This window comes from Salmo salar, chromosome ssa12 (genome assembly GCF_905237065.1).
Source record: "Salmo salar chromosome ssa12, Ssal_v3.1, whole genome shotgun sequence".
In the NCBI taxonomy this organism is placed as follows: domain Eukaryota; kingdom Metazoa; phylum Chordata; class Actinopteri; order Salmoniformes; family Salmonidae; genus Salmo; species Salmo salar.
The window spans coordinates 21,450,963-21,469,334 of NC_059453.1; the positions used below are offsets into that span (position 1 = coordinate 21,450,963).

Below are 18,372 nucleotides of genomic sequence, written 5' to 3' on the forward strand. Positions count from 1 at the left end.
TAGGTGGGAAGGGAAAGGAGAGGAGAGGGAGAAGGAGAATAGGTGGGAAGGGAAAAGAGAAAAGAGAACGGAGGACATTGGAGAAGAGGAGGAGAAAGAGAGCAAAACTGTGTACAGTTCAACAGTGTTGGTAGGGGTGAATGGGTGGGAAGGGAAAAATGAAGGGAGGACATTTTGGAGAGGAGAGGGAGAAGGGGAATGGGTGGGAAGGGAAAGGGAAAAGAGAACGGAGGACATTGGAGAAGAGGAGGAGAAAGAGAGCAAAACTGTGTACAGTTCAACAGTGTTGGTAGGGGTGAATGGGTGGGAAGGGAAAAATGAAGGGAGGACATTTTGGAGAGGAGAGGGAGAAGGGGAATGGGTGGGAAGGGAAAGGGAAAAGAGAACGGAGGACATTGGAGAAGAGGAGGAGAAAGAGGGAAAAACTGTGTACAGTTCAACAGTGTTGGTAGGGGTGAATGGGTGGGAAGGGAAAAATGAAGGGAGGACATTTTGGAGAGGAGACGGAGAGGGAGAGGGAGAGGGAGAATGAGTGGGAAGGGAGGATATTGGAAAAGAGAAGAGAAGGAGAGCAAACTGTTCCAAAAAATCCTAACACTTCCAGTGAGACGCAAGCACACACACACACACACACACACACACACACACACACACACACACACACACACACACACACACACACACACACACACACACACACACACACACACACACACAAACACACACACTAATGCGTAATAGGAGACAGGAAGAGGGCAAAACGCTAAACAGCCACAACCAACAGCAATTAAGACTGTGAGGTGACGCAATGTGAAAAAACAGCCACTATCCAGTGTGTCTGTGTGGGTGTACGTGTGTGACGTGTGTGTGCATTTGAAACCCACTGGGTTGGTTCTCAAAATACACACTATTGTTCCTTTCCTTCTCTCCCTCTGTTTTCTACACTCCATCATGTCGCTCCCTCTGTTTTCTACACTCCACCCTGTCGCTCCCTCTGTTTTCTGCATCTGGGGATGTGACTTTTAGCCCTCTCATCTGGGGGCACCCCCTCCCTCCCTCCACTTGGCAGCCAGACAAGGTCAACACAGAGAAACCTCTTTACCCCTCTATCCCTCGCTCTCTCCTTTCACTATATCCCTCTTTCTTTCTTTTCCTCTCTCTCCACTCAGATGAGAAAAAGTCTGATCCTTTCATCTTGCCGTCCTTTGCTGAGAAAGAGAAAGAGAGAAAACAATTTGAAAAGTTAAGGAGAACGAGACAGCAAGTCCAAGAGAGAGAGAGAGAGGGGGACTGAGTGAGTGGGAGAGAGTGCTTTGAACCCTCAGGAATTCATTTCCCTAGACAGAGCCAGACCAGACCCACAACAGACTGTATCTGAGAAACCTCTCTTGTCCCTTTCTCTCCCGCTTTCTCCCCTCTCTCTGTCTTTCATTCTCCCTCTCTCTTTCTGTTTACCCCTCTCTTTCTCCCTCCCTCTCCCTCTATTTCTCTGTCTTTCTCTTCCCTCTATCATCCAGACCTCAAACACACAAACACATGCGCCTCACATTCCTCGGTGCAGAGCTGCAGATTCACCCAATTTGTTTCCACTGCTGCACTAGTGTGTGTGTGTGTGTGTGTGTGTGTGTGTGTGTGTGTGTGTGCGTGTGTGTGTGTGTGAGTAGGGGTGTGAGCCAAGACAGAAAATAATAACCAGGCCCAGCTGTACAGTAGAGCCAGCTCTCCCTCTGCCCCACTCTCTCTCTCTCTCACTCTCTCACTCACTCACTCTCACTCTCTCCCTCTGCCCCACTCACTCACTCTCTCACTCACTCACTCTCACTCTCCCTCTGCCCCACTCTCTCTCTCTCACTCACTCTCTCTCTCTCTCTCACTCACTCTCTCTCTCCCTCTGCCCCACTCACTCACTCTCTCTCTCACTCACTCACTCACACTCTCTCTCTCTCCCTCTGCCCCACTCTCTCTCTCTCTCTCTCACTCACTCTTTCTCTCCCTCTGCCCCACTCACTCTCTCTCTCACTCACTCACTCTCTCTCTCTCTCTGCTGTAGCTCCTGAACAGTGTAGGAAGAGAGGGAAAGAAAGAGAAAAGAGAAATAAAGAGAAAAGAGAGAATGGGTCAGGCAGAGACTGTGAGGAGAGGGAGAAGAGATAGCGGAAAAGAGAGAGAGAATAAGAGGTGTGAAAAGGGGAATGAACAGATGGATGAATCGGGGAAAGACTTTAAAAAATATTTTTATTTATTTTTCATATTTAAACATTTTTCAAAATTACCCCTTTTTCTCCCCAATTTCATGGTATGCAATTGGTAGTTACAGTCTTGTCTCATCACTGAAACTCCCAAACGGACTCGGGTGAGGCGAAGGTCGAGAGCCGTGCGTCCTCCGAAACACAACCCAACCAAGCCGCACTGCTTCTTGACACAATGACCACTTAACCCGGAAGCCATCCGCACCAATGTGTGGGAGGAAACACCGTACACCTGGCGACACTGTCAGCGTGCACTGCTCCCGGCCCCCCACAGGAGTTGCTAGTGCATGATGGGACAAGGACATCCCTGCTGGCCAAACCCTCCCCTAACCTGGACAACATTGGGCCAATTGTGCGCAGCCCCATGGGTCTCCCGGTCGCGGCCGGCTGCGACAGAACCTGGACTCGAGCCCAGAATCTCTAGTGGCACAGCTAACACTGCGATGCAGTACCTTAGACCACCGCGCCACTCGGGAGGCCAAAGCGGGGAAAGACACAGAGAATATATAGAGAGAGCGAGAGACGGAGAGATAGAGAGCGAGAGATGTAGAGAGAGAGTGTGAAGGAAACAGAGAAACCTTACAGAATGGTTATTGAGCTCCAGATCTAGCACCTCTTGGGAGTGGAAGTAGCCTGTAGCCTGTGATGCTAACACTCTGTGACATCACTGTCAACTCTCTCTTTAGAATCATATTTGGGGCGGCAGGTAGTCTAGTGTTTAGAGCGTCGGACCGGTAACCGAAAGGTTGCTAGATCGAATCCCTGAGCTGACAATGTAAAAATCTGTCGTTCTGCCCCTGAATAAGGCAGTTAACCCACTGTTCCTAGGCCATCATTGTAAATAAGAATTTGTTCTTAACTGACTTGCCTAGTTAAATAAAGATAAAAAAATATTGTATCTTCTTACGAGATGTATTTTCACTCTCTACTTTTCCCTTAATTGTCCAGCCCCTCTCCCTCTCTTTCTTTCACTCCCTCCCTCTCCCTCTCTTTCTCTCACTTCCTAGTTTTTGGGTTCTGTAAATAGTTTTGAGGGTCTCTACTCTCTAGGCTCCACAACAGCCTCCATCCTCAAAGGCCAAGAAAGAAAAACCAGAAAACAAGAGTAGGGTTGTTGCGGTGGCCATATTACCACCATACCGGCAGTCATGAGTCATGACCGCAGTAAAATGCCATGTGGCCACTGAGTCATGGTAATCTCTTATGCACTCTGGACATGCGTTGGTAGTACCCAACTCACTAACTACCATCAGGTCCTAACAGCCTGGTACTCAGGGCTCTGTTGTCCCTCTAACCACTCTGACATCAATGCAAATACAATGGAAAATCACATCAAACACTCATCATTAAAACAGTGTTGTGTTTTTAAAAGTCCAAAAGCCTAAGATGTTGTTTCAAAGCCTAACACAATGAAGTGGACGATTAGTCCCAAAAAAACCATAAGCATATTAGAGCTTATGCATACACACAGGCCTATATATGAGTCCAAGCCTGAAAGAATAAAACTGAATTCAAATAATGACTGTGACGTTTTACAATACATAACCTACCGCATATTACGCACGGCAGACAAACATAAGAAAACTGATTTCAGATGTATTTGGCACATAATTGGTCTAGCCTATACTCCAAAATAAAAATGTATTATTATGTAATATTATTATTATGGACTGTATTATTATGCATACTGGATAGACTGGTTACTTTATGCTATGCTCCAAACTTTCTATCCATGAGTCGGGGAGATAATATATAGGCCTAGGCGATGCTGTTGGTTCATTGATTGTGCAGGGTGGCTTACAGAGTTAGCCTACAATTATAGAGAATTTGTATTTGATTTTGAATAGCCTAGTAATAGGGAATTTTTTGATATTTTCATAATTAACGGGCTGACACATTACCTTTAGCTACAGAACATCTCACCACCGTGCGTTTCCATCTCCTCCCCTCTTTCCTTCATTCCATTCTCGAGCGCGCAGTGAGAGAGGCTGTCAACAGTTTAATCAAATATGTTACTATTGATGTTCCCGAACAGATTTCACTTGATAGCTGCAGGAGCTGGGTTGGAGAGCCCATGGCATACAGAGCTGGGGTGGAATATCACCTGTCGCAAAGTGAGAGGCTGCATGTTCCTCAAACAGTGTTTGGTGTGTGGAGTGAAATAACTGGAGTAGCCGACCCAGCATGATTGAAAAAGGAACTGGTGGGAAAGCAGCCTCCATACATACGGATGACACGTCTTATTCCCCCTGGACCTGTTCCTGACCATTTGATAATGGGCCATTCTAAATGTAAACTAATTTGACATAATATTAAAGACAAGATTAAATAGAGTATAGTCTGATGAGTGAGAATATGATCACTTGATGAGAGAACAGCGTGTGCAGCCTGAGGCAAGGAACAGAGCACAAGTTTCTTTTGCAACTTTCTCAAATCATCAAATCAAATGAAATTGTATTTGTCACATGCGCCGAATACAACAGGTAGACCTTACAGTGAAATGCTTACTTACGAGCCCCTAACCAACAGTGTAGTTTAAAAAAATATGGATAAGAATAAGAGATAAAAGTAACAAGTAATTAAAGAGGAGCAGTAAAAAATAACAATACAGTTGAGTCTGAAGTTTACATACACCTTAACCAAATACATTTAAACTCACAATTCCTGACATTTAATCCTAGTAAAAATTCCCTGTCTTAGGTCAGTTAGGATCACCACTTTATTTTAAGAATGTGAAATGTCAGAATAATAGTAGAGAGAATGATTTATTTCAGCTTTTATTTCTTTCATCACATTCCCAGTGGGTCAGAAGTTTACATGCACTCAATTAGTATTTGGTAGCATTGCTTTTAAATTGTTTAACTTGGGTCAAACATTTTGGGTAGCCTTCCACAAACTTCCCACAATAAGTTGGGTGAATTTTGGCCCATTCCTCCAGACAGAGGTGGTGTAACTGAGTCAGGTTTGTAGGCCTCCTTGCTCGCACACGCTTTTTCAGTTCTGCCCACAACTTTTCGATAGGATTGAGGTCAGGGCTTTGTAATGGCCACTCCAATACCTTGACTTTGTTGTCCTTAAGCCATTTTGCCACAACTTTGGAAGTATGCTTGGGGTCATTGTCCATTTGGAAGACCCATTTTTTAATTTTTTTATTTCACCTTTATTTAACCAGGTAGGCTAGTTGAGAACAAGTTCTCATTTACAACTGCGACCTGGCCAAGATAAAGCAAAGCAGTGTGACACAGACCACAACACAGAGTTACACATGGAATAAACAAGCGTACAGTCAATAACACAATAAACAAGTCAATGATACAGTAGAAAAAATAGAAAGTCTATATACAGTGTGTGCAAAAGGCATGAGGAGGTAGGCAATAAATAGGCCATAGGAGCGAATAATTACAATTTAGCAGATTAACACTGGAGTGATAAATGAGCATATGATGATGTGCAAGTAGAAATACTGGTGTGCAAAAGAGCAGAAAAGTAAATAAAATAAAAACAGTATGGGGATGAGGTAGGTAGATTGGGTGGCCAATTTACAGATGGACTATGTACAGCTGCAGCGATCAGTTAGCAGCTCAGGTAGCTGATGTTTAAAGTTGGTGAGGGAAATAAAAGTCTCCAACTTCAGCGATTTTTGCAATTCGTTCCAGTCACTGGCAGCAGAGAACTGGAAGGAAAGGCGGCCAAATGAGGTGTTGGCTTTGGGGATGATCAGTGAGATATACCTGCTGGAACGTGTGCTACGGGTGGGTGTTGTTATCGCTCTGGATAAGAGCGTCTGCTAAATGACTTAAATGTAAATGTAAATGTAAACTGAGATAAGGCGGAGCTTTACCTTGCATAGACTTATAGATGACCTGGAGCCAGTGGGTCTGGCGACGAATATGTAGCGAGGGCCAGCCAACTGGAGCATACAGGTCGCAGTGGTGGGTAGTATAAGGTGATTTGGTAACAAAACGGATGACACTGTGATAGACTGCATCCAGTTTGCTGAGTAGAGTAATGGAAGCTATTTTGTAGATGACATCGCCGAAGTCGAGGATCGGTAGGATAGTCAGTTTTACGAGGGTAAGTTCGGCGGCGTGAGTGAAGGAGGCTTTGTTGCGAAATAGAAAGCCGATTCTAGATTTGATTTTGGATTGGAGATGTTTAATATGAGTCTGGAAGGAGAGTTTACAGTCTAACCAGACACCTAGGTATTTATAGTTGTCCACATATTCTAGGTCGGAACCGTCCAGGGTGGTGATGCTAGTCGGGTGGACAGGTGCTGGCAGCGAACGGTTGAAAAAAGCATGCATTTGGTTTTACTAGCGTTTAAGAGCAGTTGGAGGCCAAGGAAGGAGTGTTGTATGGCATTGAAGCTCGTTAGGAGGTTTGTTAGCACAGTGTCCAAGGAAGGGCCAGAAGTATACAGAATGGTGTCGTCTGCGTAGAGGTGGATCAGGGAATCGCCCGCAGCAAGAGCGACATCATTGATATATACAGAGAAAAGAGTCAGCCCGAGAATTGAACCCTGTGGTACCCCCATAGAGACTGCCAGAGGTCCGGACAACATGCCCTCCGATTTCACACACTGAACTCTGTCTGCAAAGTAGTTGGTGAACCAGGCGAGGCAGTCATTAGAAAAACCAAGGGTATTGAGTCTGCCGATAAGAATACGGTGATTGACAGAGTCGAAAGCCTTGGCCAGGTCGATGAAGACGGCTGCACAGTACGGTCTTTTATCGATGGTGGTTATGATATCGTTTAGTACCTTGAGAGTGGCTGAGGTGCACCCGTGACCAGTTCGGAAACCGGATTGCACAGCGGAAAAGGTACGGTGGGATTCAAAATGGTCAGTGATCTGTTGATTAACTTGGCTTTCGAAGACTTTAGATAGGCATGGCAGGAAGGAAATAGGTCTGTAACAGTTTGGGTCTAGGGTGTCACCCCCTTTGAAGGGTGGGATGACCGCAGCAGCTTTCCAATCTTTAGGGATCTCGGACGATACGAAAGAGAGGTTGAACAGGCTGGTAATAGGGGTTGCAACAATGGCGGCGGATAGTTTTAGAAAGAGAGGGTCCAGATTGTCAAGCCCAGCTGATTTGTACGGGTCCAGGTTTTGCAGCTCTTTCAGAACATCTGCTATCTGGATTTGGGTGAAGGAGAAGCTGGGGAGGCTTGGGCGAATAGCTGCGGGGGGGGGCAGAGCTGTTGGCCGGGGTTGGAGTAGCCAGGAGGAAGACATGGCCAGCCGTTGAGAAATGCTTATTGAAATTTTCGATTATCAAGGATTTATCGTTGGTGACCGTATTACCTAGCCTCAGTGCTGCAACCAAGCTTTAACTTCCTGACTGATGTCTTGAGATCTCCAAAAAGTACGATCTTTGTCCCCATGTGCAGTTGCAAACCGTAGTCTGGCTTTTTTATGGCGGTTTTGGGACAGTGGCTTCTTCCTTGCTGAGCGGCCTTTCAGGTTATGTCGATATAGGACTCGTTTTACTGTGGATATAGATACTTTTGTACCGGTTTCCTCCAGCATCTTCACAAGGTCCTTTGCTGTTGTTCTGGGATTGATTTGCACTTTTCGCACCAAAGTACGTTCATCTCTGGGAGACAGGTATGACGGCTGCGTGAGAGGTATGACGGCTGCGTGGTCCCATGGTGTTTATACTTGGGCACTATTGTTTGTACAGATGAACGTGGTACCAGGCGTTTGGAAATTGCTCCCAAGGATGAACCAGACTTGTGGAGGTCTACAATGTTTTTTCTGAGGTCTTGGCTGATTTCTTTTGATTTTCCCATGATGTCAAGCAAAGAGGCACTGAGTTTGAAGGTAGGCCTTGAAATACATCCACAGGTACACCTCCAATTGACTCAAATGATGTCAATCAGCCTATCAGAAGCTTCTAAAGCCATGACATCATTTTCTGGAATTTTCCAAGCTGTTTAACCTCTTACATCTAGACGTTCCGCTAGCGGAACACCTGCTCCAATATCCAATGATGGGCGTGGCGCGAAATACAAATTCCTCTAAAATCCGAAAACGTCCATTTTTCAAACATATGACTATTTTACAGCATTTTAAAGACAAGACTCTCGTTAATCTAACCACACTGTCCGATTTCAAAAAGGCTTTACAGCGAAAGCAAAACATTAGATTATGTCAGCAGAGTACCCAGACAGAAATAATCAGACACCCATTTTTCAAGCTAGCATATAATGTCACAAAAAACAAAACCACAGCTAAATGCAGCACTAACCTTTGATGATCTTCATCAGATGACAACCCTAGGACATTATGTTATACAATGCATGCATGTTTTGTTCAATCAAGTTCATATTTATATCAAAAACCAGCTTTTTACATTAGCATGTGACGTTCAGAACTAGCATACCCCCCCGCAAACCTCTGGTGAATTTACTAAATTACTCACGATAAACGTTCACAAAAAACATAACAATTATTTTAAGAATTATAGATGCAGAACTCCTCTATGCACTCGATATGTCCGATTTTAAAATAGCTTTTCGGTGAAAGCACATTTTACAATATTCTCAGTAGATAGCCCAGCCATCACGGCTAGCTATTTAGACACCGACCAAGTTTAGCCCTGACCAAAGTCAGATTTACTATTACAAAAGTTTCATTACCTTTGTTGTCTTCGTCAGAATGCACTCCCAGGACTGCTACTTCAATAACAAATGTTGGTTTGGTCCAAAATAATCCATCGTTATATCCAAATAGCGGCGTTTTGTTCGTGCGTTCCAGACACTATCCGAATGGTAAATAAGGGTCGTGCGCATGGTGCATTTCGTGACAAAAGATTTCTAAATATTTCATTACTGTACTTCGAAGCATGTCAACCGCTGTTTAAAATCAATTTTTATGCCATTTTTCTCGTAAAAAAGCGATAATATTCCGACCGGGAATCTGAGTTTCGGTAAATATAGGGAAAAACAGAAAGACGGGGGCGGCCAGTGCACGCGCCTAAGCCCACTGTCCCCTGATCGGCCACTTGACAAACGCGATAATGTGTTTCAGCCAGGGCTTTGAATTACGTCATTCAGCTTTTTGCCGCCTTCTGAGAGCCTGTGGCAGCCGTAGGAAGTGTCACGTAAGAGCAGAGATCCTTTGTAATGGATAGAGATGATAAAGAAGGCCAAGAAATGGTCAGACAGGGTACTTCCTGTACAGAATCTTCTCAGGTTTTGGCCTGCCAAATGAGTTCTGTTATACTCACAGACACCATTCAAACAGTTTTAGAAACTTTGGAGTGTTTTCTATCCAAAGCTAATAATTATATGCATATTCTAGTTTCTGGGCAGGAGTAATAATCAGATTAAATCGGGTAAGTTTTTTATCCAGCCGTGAAAATACTGCCCCCTAGCCATAACAGGTTAAAGGCACAGTTAACTTAGTGTATGTAAACTCCTGACCCACTGGAATTGTGATACAGTGAAATAATCTGTCTGTAAACAATTGTTGGAAAAATTACTTGTGTCATTGTCACGTTCTTCAAAAGGACGGGACCAAGGCGCAGTGTGTGTTGAGTTCCACATCTTTATTAGTAGTGAAACTTCCAGAAAAACAATAAACCAACAACGAAACGTGAAATCAGTGGTGCAACATGCACAACACAAAAACAATATCCCACAACCCAGGTGGGAACAATGGAGAACTTAGAGACAACGAGAATCATCTGCCTCTAATTGGGAACCATACAACAAAAACAAACATAGATATAGGAAAACTAGAACACCCCCCTAGTCACACCCTGGCCTACAACACCATAGAGAACCCAGAGGGCTCTCTATGGTCAGGGCGTGCACAAAGTAGATGTCCTAACCGACTTGACAAAACTATAGTTTGTTAACAAGAAATTTGTGGAGTGGTTGAAAAACGAGTTTTAATGACTCCAACCTAAGTGTATGTAAACATCCGACTTCAACTGTATTTACCAGGGGGTGCCGGTACAGAGATAATGTGCGGGGGCACCAGTTAGTTGAGGTAGTATGTACATGTAGGTAGAGTTAACTAACCTATAGTTGCATCATGCAGCCTACATATGTTTTGATTCCTAAGACATTCTAAAGTTTGTATGCCAAATAACTCTAAATGTAGCATTTAGGACCTGTTTCGAATTATCACTTTTACACTCAACATAGTCACTTTATATGCTCACTCGCTCCAGAATGGTAAAAATATCCTTTCTATTTATTCAGCTAAGTTCAATTATATTCTTCTTACTATAAAATCATATAATATAAAATAATGGCATGGGACTTATAAGCATGTCTTGTCGGCTAAATGAACAAGCCTACAGCCTATGTCATGGCACATAGCCTGATAATATCAGAATGTTTCTTTAGACCTGCCTAAAATAAATAATGGATTTATTGTGATGGTGTATATTAAATAGATTTATTAGACTTTTTGTAAATGTAGATGTTCCAAAGGCTTGTCTCAGCAGTTTGTCTGTGTGGAGGCCTGGAGATGTTAAACATGTTTATGTTAATTAACGGTCAATTAACATGAGACCATCAGTCTTTTACATGACAATAACCGGCTGACAAAAAGTCAGGACCGCCACAGCCCAGCAAGATCAAGGGAGGGAGAGAAAGTATGAGGGAGAGAGAAAGTATGAGGGAGAGAGAAAGGACGAGAGAGAATACATGAGGGGAGAGAAAGAAGCGGAGAGGTGGGTGAGGAGGGAGGAAAGAGGGAGGAGATGCGGAATTCCGTCTGTTTGTTTTGGAAGTGAACACACAGACGCACGGCTCTGTGGAGGATAAAGGAAAGAGGGATGTTTTTTTTATTTTTTAGAAAAGAGGGATGGAGAGAGGGATGAGTGGGTTGGGGGTCGGGGGTGGCCAGGGGCCCTCATAGATGTATGGAGTCACACAGGTGGTGTTGTCCATACTGGGGGAAACCATGTGTGTGTATCGTGTCTGTGTGTCGTGTGTGTGTCATCGTGTGTGTATGTGTTTACCTGTGTGCATGTGTTTGTTCGTTCATGCATAAGTGTTTGTTAATATGTGTGTCTTGAATCTATGCATACATATGTGTGTGTATACAGTATATCTGCAGTGTGTGTGTATACAGCATATCTGCAATATGTCTGTGTATACAGTATATCTGCAGTATGTGTGTGTCTGCAGTAGGCTGTGTGTGCGTGATTCCCCGACCCATCCAGACCTACAGAGAGAGAGAGAGAGAGAGAGAGAGAGAGAGAGAGAGAGAGAGAGAGAGAGAAAGGAGGTGAATAAGACATTCCTGGGGGGAGCAGAGAGAGGCAGTCGTTAGTGGTTAGAGTCTAACGGGCGAAAAATGCCTGGTCTGAGCCCAGCCAGACTACAGCCAGAGTACACACACACACAGCCAGACTAGAGCCAGAGTACACACACACAGCCAGACTAGAGCCAGAGTACACACACACAGCCAGACTAGAGCCAGAGTACACACACACAGCCAGACTAGAGCTGGAGTTAGAGGGAGGCCAGCTTTCCCCACTCTAACTGTGTGTGTGTGTGTGCGTGCGTGCGTGCATGCTGCTATGGGGAGTAGAGTAGTGGGGAAGGTTTTCATAACTAGCTAGAGTTAAACCCGTTGAACTCTCATGTACAAATAGGGGCAGTCAAAGACAACACAGGGCTTACCCAGCACGGCACGGCTCCAAGGGGTCCTTTGCTATATCACACACACGATTCCCCCCAGGACTTTGCTATATCACACACACCGTTCCCCCAGGACTTTGCTATATCACACACACGGTTCCGCCAGGACTTTGCTATATCACACACACGATTCCCCCCAGGACTTTGCTATATCACACACACGATTCCCCCCAGGACTTTGCTATATCACACACACCGTTCCCCCAGGACTTTGCTATATCACACACACCGTTCCCCCAGGACTTTGCTATATCACACACACGGTTCCCCCCAGGACTTTGCTATATCACACACACGGTTCCGCCAGGACTTTGCTATATCACACACACGGTTCCCACCAGGACTTTGCTATATCACACACACGGTTCCCCCAGGACTTTGCTATATCACACACACGGTTCCCCCCAGGACTTTGCTTTATCACACACACGGTTCCCCCCAGGACTTTGCTTTATCACACACACGGTTCCCCCAGGACTTTGCTATATCACACACACGGTTCCCCCCAGGACTTTGCTATATCACACACACGGTTCCCCCCAGGACTTTGCTTTATCACACACACGGTTCCCCCCAGGACTTTGCTTTATCACACACACGGTTGCCCCCAGGACTTTGCTATAGCTTGTATAGGAGTATATAGAGTTGGCAAGGGGTTGCTACGCACATCCACATGTTCATGTGCAAGCTCTAACACGTACCCTTACACACACATTGTTGTTTCTAAGCTGTAGACTTGGGCGGTATACTGTATATACCGTATACCGGGGTATTTTGACATTTTTAATACCGGGCCCCCTAAAGTTTGGGGGTACGTGCTACGCCACTGCTTAAGTTAACTATCTAAGATGTGCTAAATACATGATATCCAGCTCAGGCTCCAGCTATGCATTGGGTTTGCTAACTTGCTAGCTAAGTGTCTAGCTTGCAAGACCAAGCTTCTTGGTTACAGCAAAGACAACTAATCCCCTCCTGGATCAATATTATTTGTATTTTTTACGTTTGTAAAGAAATAGCGCCCTTTGTGTGCACTGCTGGTAATACCTTATATCCCGGTATGGTACAGGAACGGTACGAAGGTATGAAAATCTGTATACCGCTTGACCCTACTAAGCACATTCATGAGTGTACTCATGGGCCATTCACACTTCACACGCGTTTTACACACACACACACACACACACACACACACACACACACACACACACACACACACACACACACACACACACACACACACACACACACACACACACACACACACACACACACAGAGTTTTCCTTTTTCCTATATGTTCTCATCATGGCTGTCCTGTCCTCTCATCACTGAGTTAGTCAGTCTAGCGAGGTCCAGAAAGTTAATCTGGTGAGGTCCAGTTAGTCAGTCTGGTGAGGTCGAGTGAGTCAGTCTAGTGAGGTCCAGTTAGTCAGTCTGGTGAGGTCCAGTTAGTCAGTCTGGTGAGGTCCAGTTAGTTAATCTGGTGAGGTCCAGATAGTCAGTCTGGTGAGGTCCAGTAGTCAGTCTGGTGAGGTCCAGTTAGTTAATCTGGTGAGGTCCAGATAGTCAATCTAGTGAGGTCCAGTAGTCAATCTGGTGAGGTCCAGTTAGTCAGTCTGGTGAGGTCCAGTTAGTCAGTCTGGTGAGGTCCAGTTAGTCAGTCTGGTGAGGTCCAGTTAGTCAGTCTGGTGAGGTCTAGTTAGTCAGTCTGGTCAGGTCCAGTAGTCAGTCTGGTGAGGTCCAGTTAGTCAATCTAGTGAGGTCCAGTTAGTTAATCTAGTGAGGTCCAGTTAGTCAGTCTGGTGAGGTCCAGTTAGTCAGTCTGGTGAGGTCCAGTTAGTCAGTCTAGTGAGGTCTAGTTAGTCAGTCTGGTGAGGTCCAGTTAGTCAGTCTGGTGAGGTCCAGTTAGTCAGTCTAGTGAGGTCCAGTTAGTCAGTCTAGTGAGGTCCAGTTAGTCAGTCTGGTGAGGTCCAGTTAGTCAGTCTAGTGAGGTCCAGTTAGTCAGTCTAGTGAGGTCCAGTTAGTCAGTCTGGTGAGGTCTAGTTAGTCAGTCTGGTGAGGTCCAGTTAGTCAGACTGGTGAGGTCCAGTAGTCAGTCTGGTGAGGTCCAGTTAGTCAGTCTAGTGAGGTCCAGTTAGTCAGTCTAGTGAGGACCAGTTAGTTCATCTAGTGAGGTCCAGTTAGTCAGTCTGGTGAGGTCCAGTTAGTTAATCTGGTGAGGTCCAGTTAGTCAGTCTGGTGAGGTCCAGTTAGTCAGTCTGGTGAGGTCTAGTTAGTCAGTCTGGTGAGGTCCAGTTAGTCAGTCTGGTGAGGTCCAGTAGTCAGTCTGGTGAGGTCCAGTTGGTCAGTCTAGTGAGGTCCAGTTAGTTAATCTAGTGAAGTCCAGTTAGTCAGTCTGGTGAGGTCCAGTTAGTCAGTCTAGTGAGGTCTAGTTAGTCAGTCTGGTGAGGTCCAGTTAGTCAGTCTGGTGAGGTCCAGTTAGTCAGTCTGGTGAGGTCCAGTTAGTCAGTCTAGTGAGGTCCAGTAGTCAGTCTGGTGAGGTCCAGTTAGTCAGTCTAGTGAGGTCCAGTTAGTCAGTCTCGTGAGGTCCAGTTAGTCAGTCTAGTGTGGTCCAGTAGTCAGTCTAGTGAGGTCCAGTTAGTCAGTCTGGTGAGGTCCAGTTAGTCAGTCTGGTGAGGTCCAGTTAGTTAGTCTGGTGAGGTCCAGTTAGTTAATCTAGTGAGGTCCAGTTAGTCAGTCTAGTGAGGTCCAGTAGTCAGTCTGGCGAAGTCCAGTTAGTCAGTCTAGTGAGGTCCAGTTAGTCAGTCTGGTGAGGTCCAGTTAGTCAGTCTGGTGAGGTCCAGTTAGTCAGTCTAGTGAGGTCCAGTAGTCAGTCTGGTGAGGTCCAGTTAGTCAGTCTGGTGAGGTCCAGTAGAGTCAGACTAGTCAGGTCCAGTTAGTCAGTCTAGTGAGGTCCAGTAGTCAGTCTGGTGAGGTCCAGTTAGTCAGTCTAGTGAGGTCCAGTAGTCAGTCTGGTGAGGTCCAGTTAGTCAGTCTGGTGAGGTCCAGTAGAGTCAGACTAGTCAGGTCCAGTTAGTCAGTCTAGTGAGGTCCAGTTAGTCAGTCTGGTGAGGTCCAGTTAGTCAGTCTAGTGAGGTCCAGTTAGTCAGTCTGGTGAGGTCCAGTTAGTTAGTCTGGTGAGGTCCAGTTAGTTAATCTAGTGAGGTCCAGTTAGTCAGTCTAGTGAGGTCCAGTAGTCAGTCTGGCGAAGTCCAGTTAGTCAGTCTAGTGAGGTCCAGTTAGTCAGTCTGGTGAGGTCCAGTTAGTCCGTCTGGTGAGGTCCAGTTAGTCAGTCTAGGGAGGTCCAGTTAGTTAATCTAGTGAGGTCCAGTTAGTCAGTCTAGTGAGGTCCAGTTAGTCAGTCTAGTGAGGTCCAGTTAGTCAGTCTAGTGAGGTCCAGTAGTCAGTCTGGTGAGGTCCAGTAGTCAGTCTGGTGAGGTCCAGTAGGCAGTCTGGTGAGGTCCAGTTAGTCATTCTGGTGAGGTCCAGTTAGTCATTCTGGTGAGGTCCAGTTTGTCAGTCTTGTGAGGTCCAGTTAGTTAGTCTGGTGAGGTCCAGTCCAGAGAGCTTTCTCCTTTCTGTGATCGCTGCTGGATTGTATTATGATATTATTTTCCCACTGTCTCTTTCTCTGTGTGTGTGCGGTGGTGGTGGTGTTACAGTCCCGTTGCATCATAGCTTCTTAAGGGCCGCTTTGTCTCCAAGAGGCCTGGAACTAGGCCCTCTCTTTTCCTGCTGTGGTGATGGTGGGTGTATCTGCGTATTGTATCTAGCTCCCCTCAGACTCCTTTTGCACTGTGTGTGTGAGAGTCTGAGTGTGTGTGTGTGTGTGTGTGTGTGTGTGTGTGTGTGTGTGTGTGTGTGTGTGTGTGTGTGTGTGTGTGTGTGGTCAAAGGAAGGGCCAGTCATCTTTATTATTGGCCCACAATAGACAAGATGTAAGATTCCTGAAATCTCTGTGTGGGCATAACACACACACTTATCAGTACATTGACAAGGACTCCCACTGGACACAGACGTCAATTCAACGTCTATTCCACGTTGGTTCAACGTAATTTCATTGAAATGACATGGAAACAACTTTGATTCAAGTAGTGGGTGCCCAGTGGGCTGGTTGTCCAACCAAACACGTTCCCAGTGTTTCACTGTGACCTTTAGGGCTAATCTCATTATCTCCTTCTGGTTAGTGTTAAAAAAGCCAACTCTTTGTACAATTTAACTGGATTTAGGCTACAAACTCTATCACTCCAAATGTCTCATATAGGCCTACCACTAAACTCACTGCAATCTAATCTAATGTTCTGGAACTAGGGCCTGTACTATAGTAGGCTTACTCAACATTTTTTATTTGAGAGACATTTTGGAAAGGCCATTGTTGAAAATAAATTGCACACCATGGCACATCATGAATATATTAATGTGATAGGGTCACAGTCAGGGTAGGTTAGGTCGTGAATGGTCGTGAACGGTCTATCACTATTGCACTATTGCGCACCATTCCGATTGGTTAGATTTGATCTAGTCTGTGACAGACCGTTCAATCATGTCAGACATATGTAGCCTCCATGTCATTGTTCTCGACAAGGCAGCCTGTGGTGAGATGTTAAAGGAACGAATATGGGATGTTGGATACAATATGAAATGTGGCATTTAGGCTACACAGGCAAAATAATATGGTGTCCAGACATGTCAGACGGACAACATAACGGACCGTGACATCCAGTCTAGACCGATAACCGGCCACGAGCATCTTATGTCGGTGCCCTTAATCAGAGACAATTTCAACCAAATTTCCCACAGGTGCCGAATTTATCAAATCTACGTAGTCTACAAATATAGTAGTTTACATACATTACCACAACGAAATTACAGTAGCCTGGGAGGCTATAGGGGAATAAAGGACACATACGCAAAAGAAAAATCTGTCATGGACTCCCATGGGAGAACATGGATGTCTGAGTGTCTGTGTGTGTTTACCTTTGATAAAAGCCTTGTCTCCACTGGACGCGAACGTATAGTATCCTTGTCGGCTCTCCTCGTTGGATGTCTCCTCTACTGACACTTCTCAGTATCTCCTTGATGTGCACACAACCGTTTCAAACGGTTGATAGGCTACAGAAGGGTGTCTATTCAAGAGACAAGTTTAGTAGGAGCTTGTCGAGCCTTTGTCGATAGAATATAATGTATCTATAACAGACTGTACGGAAAATAAAGACATAAAAACCCACCCCAAAGGAGTCCGTTCGTTCTACTGCTATATTTCTTTACAAATAGGCCTAGCTTGTCGCAAAAATAATCATCTGTTTTTCTGCAAGTATGGAAATCCACGACGCACTGAAAAAAACAAGTCCAGCAGAAAAAAACTTTGCTTTACAGAGTCTCGAAAACAAACCGAGCCTCGTGTCAATAACCACAACACTGTCAGGAAATAATGTCAACAGTGACATTCGTCAAATAGCCTATGTTAGGATAAAATATAGCTTCAAGTTTGCGCTCTTGGATAGAATATGCATCGCTTAGTTACGACGCTAGTCAACTGCCTTCTCGGTAGGCGGTCACCCCCCCTAGTTGTCTTTTTAGAAGAGGGCGAGGGGTGTCATCGGTCTATGTGGGTGCGCAGCTAAGCAGCGAGATGGAGAGGAGGTGGTGGTCGCTGGCAGATTTGGGTCCTGACTGTTTTCTCTTTCCTTCCTCCCTTCCACTGTTCTCTTCCAGCGGTTGTCTCTCACGATTTCTACTCCAATCGTCTGCTTGCCTCAGCTGAGCCGTGCGTGGCTCTCTGTCTTTCTATTCTCTCTCTCTCTTTCTCCCTCTCTTTCTCTTTTTTTCCGGCTACACCCCTCAGCAGGAGACGTGACTGTGTGGTTCCAGCCTCCCCGTGGTCGTCTGCTGTGTACGTAGACAGACCAAGACCCAGTCCAGCCCCTATTCCCCCACGCAGCCACCACCACTCCTCTGTTCGGTAACAGACCCTAGCAGCCTACCTCTTCCAGCTCAGCGCATGCCTCCCTTGCCTTCGCGGTCCCGCCTATCACTTCCGAACACGGAGGTTGTCCTCGGCTCATTTCCAACCTTTCCTTCAAGTCTATCCCTTTCTCACCTCTCTCTCTCAATTCAATTCAAAGGGCTTTATTGACATGGGAAACATATGTTTACATTGCCAATGCAAGTGGAATAGATAATAAACAGGTGAAATAAACTATCAGAAAACATTACACTCATAAAAGTCTCTATCTGAAGAAAGAAAACAACACGTGAGTGAACAAAAAGCACGCATCTCTCACAGATATTCTCTATTTCTCCGTTTCACAGCTGACTTCCCCCTTTCTTCATCTCTCTCTCTCTCTCTCTCTCTCACTCACTCACTCACTCTCTCACACACACATACACACTTCTTCCCCTGAAGAAGGCACAGTGATGCCG

General features: G+C 45.4%; 1 protein-coding gene across 2 annotated transcripts in view; it reads right to left on the bottom strand.

Moving 5' to 3' along the window:
- The window catches only part of LOC106564452 (zinc finger protein GLIS2), a 36,830-nt gene extending 18,896 nt beyond the window's left edge, over nucleotides 1-17,934 (bottom strand). The window contains exons 1-2 of one of the 2 annotated variants that reach the window (XM_045691012.1): nucleotides 17,178-17,934; nucleotides 16,927-17,075 (exon numbers count right to left, since the gene is read on the bottom strand). The gene's annotated coding sequence lies outside the window, so the exon portion shown is untranslated. Of the gene's footprint in view, nucleotides 1-16,926 lie in introns of both variants that reach the window. The other variant, XM_045691011.1, reaches the window with a different exon arrangement.
- Nucleotides 17,935-18,372: the final 438 nt, after the last annotated feature.